Source organism: Heterodontus francisci, chromosome 2 (assembly GCF_036365525.1).
Source record: "Heterodontus francisci isolate sHetFra1 chromosome 2, sHetFra1.hap1, whole genome shotgun sequence".
NCBI classification, from domain to species: domain Eukaryota; kingdom Metazoa; phylum Chordata; class Chondrichthyes; order Heterodontiformes; family Heterodontidae; genus Heterodontus; species Heterodontus francisci.
In genome coordinates this window covers 72,878,694-72,881,228 of record NC_090372.1, presented here as the reverse complement: position 1 = coordinate 72,881,228, position 2,535 = coordinate 72,878,694, and the positions used below count along the sequence as shown (strand labels likewise).

Below are 2,535 nucleotides of genomic sequence, written 5' to 3'. Positions count from 1 at the left end.
CTCTCATGATTTTGTACACCTCAATCAGGTCCCCCCTCAACCTCCGTCTTTCTAATGAAAATAATCCTAATCTACTCAACCTCTCTTCATAGCTAGTGCCCTCCATACCAGGCAACATCCTGGTGAACCTCCTCTGCACCCTCTCCAAAGCATCCACATCCTTTTGGTAATGTGGCGACCAGAACTGCACGCAGTATTCCAAATGTGGCCGAACCAAAGTCCTATACAACTGTAACATGACCTGCCAACTCTTGTACTCAATACCCTGTCCGATGAAGGAAAGCATGCCGTATGCCTTCTTGACCACTCTATTGACCTGCGTTGCCACCTTCAGGGAACAATGGACCTGAACACCCAAATCTCTCTGTACATCAATTTTCCCCAGGACTTTTCCATTTACTGTATAGTTCACTCTTGAATTGGATCTTCCAAAATGCATCACCTCGCATTTGCCCTGATTGAACTCCATCTGCCATTTCTCTGCCCAACTCTCCAGTCTATTTATATTCTGTTGTATTCTCTGACAGTCCCCTTCACTATCTGCTACTCCACCAATCTTAGTGTCGTCTGCAAACTTGCTAATCAGACCACCTATACTTTCCTCCAAATCATTTATGTATATCACAAACAACAGTGGTCCCAGCATGGATCCCTGTGGAACACCACTGGTCACACGTCTCCATTTTGAGAAACTCCCTTCCACTGCTACTCTCTGTCTCCTGTTGCCCAGCCAGTTCTTTATCCATCTAGCTAGTACACCTTGGACCCCATGCACCTTCACTTTCTCCATCAGCCTACCATGGGGAACCTTATCAAACGCCTTACTGAAGTCCATGTATATGACATCTACAGCCCTTCCCTCATCAATCAACTTTGTCACTTCCTCAAAGAATTCTATTAAGTTGGTAAGACATGACCTTCCCTGCATAAAACCATGTTGCCTATCACTGGCGCCCAACGTGGGGCATGAACCCACGACCCTGAGATTAAGAGTCTCATGCTCTTCCGACTGAGCTAGCCAGGTGTAGATGGCCTCTGACAACCATGCTGACAAGGCCATTCCAGATAATTTAATCACCGAGAGCACCCATTGTTCAAGCTAGGTTGAATCAGACTTGTCATCTCCAGTCTGATCTTCTGGTGTTCCTTTCTGTTCCTCTAATGTAATTGCAAAAGAACCAATCAGACAGGTTTTCTTGAGTTTAAACAAGAAAGATGTAAATTTATTCTTCTTAATACTCTACCCCGGTTAAAATGACTAAAACTACGCTACACATTCATGCACACATTCACACGAGAGTCACACACACACAAATAGATTACAGAGGGAAAACAGATTTGTTGGTTGGAGTAAAGTCCTGAATAAATGGAATTTAGATACAGTTTTAAGTCTCAAGTTCTCAGCTGAAGTTGTATTCCTGAAGTCCTCGATGGGCCATGTGCACTGTTGTGGACTTGCGTCTCTCAGGGCTCCTGAAGGCAGAAGAGGGGTTTGATTCTCGTCCCCTGGTTGCTGGCTATGGTCTGTAGGCTTGACGGGCTTTCCCAGTTGCAGTCGAGTCTTCTCTTGATCTTTACTGGGGGGGGGGTGGAGAGAGAGAGAGAGAGAGACCTGCTTTGTTGATGGCTTTTCTTGTCTGCATTCTGTGTGACAAAGCTTACAATCTCTCCAGAGCTGTGCAGGTAGTCAAATGACACCCTTTGTTGTTTTAATGAGGTCTTTCTGGAATCTTCTCTGATATTCTGGGTGCTACACCTCAAGCTGTCCAGTCACATTTCAAGGAGTGGGGGGGGGGGTTGGCTCTTTAAAAGTCAATGGGTGTAGATGGCCTCTGACAACCATGCTGACAAGGCCATTCCAGATAATTTAATCACCGAGAGCACCCATTGTTCAAGCTAGGTTGAATCAGACTTGTCATCTCCAGTCTGATCTTCTGGTGTTTCAAATGTAAATTGCAGTGGCCATCTTGGCTGCCTGTTTACTTTTTAAAAAGTTACTTTTAAGTCTAATGCAAGGTTCCAACTGATGAAATTAATATTTCCCATTTGACTTATAGGGTTTTCATGACACATACAGGGGATGCAAAGGAGCAATCAACATAGCTGATGATATCCAGATCTATGGTGTAGATGAGAAAGACCATAACTACCATCTAGTTGAAGCCATGGAGAGAACATTGAAAGCTGGGATCAAGCTAAATGCAGACAAATGCATTGTCAAGGTGACAGAATGCTTGTTCTTTGGAATGGTGTACACACCTCAAGCTAAGTTCTGAAAAAGTGACAGCTATCTCTGAGATGGAAGCCTTGAGAGACAAGACAGAGCAAAGAAGTTTTCTTGGCTTGATCCAATACATGAGCTCTTTCATACTTCACAAGTCAGAGCACACAGCAAACCTATGAGAGCTGATGAGAGAGGATGTTGAGGACCAATGGTCAGAGTCACATGAGAAGAATTTTAGCAAACTCAAAGAAATAATAGGCAAGGAAACAAGTCTGTCATGCTACAACAGAGTGAAACCTGTCATTCTGCAA

General features: G+C 44.1%; 1 non-coding gene across 1 annotated transcript; it reads right to left on the bottom strand.

Moving 5' to 3' along the window:
- Window positions 1-951: 951 nt before the first annotated feature.
- Window positions 952-1,024, bottom strand: trnak-cuu (transfer RNA lysine (anticodon CUU)). Its single transcript has one exon. It is a non-coding gene; the product is annotated as a tRNA-Lys (tRNA).
- Between the last annotated feature and the right edge of the window lie 1,511 nt (window positions 1,025-2,535).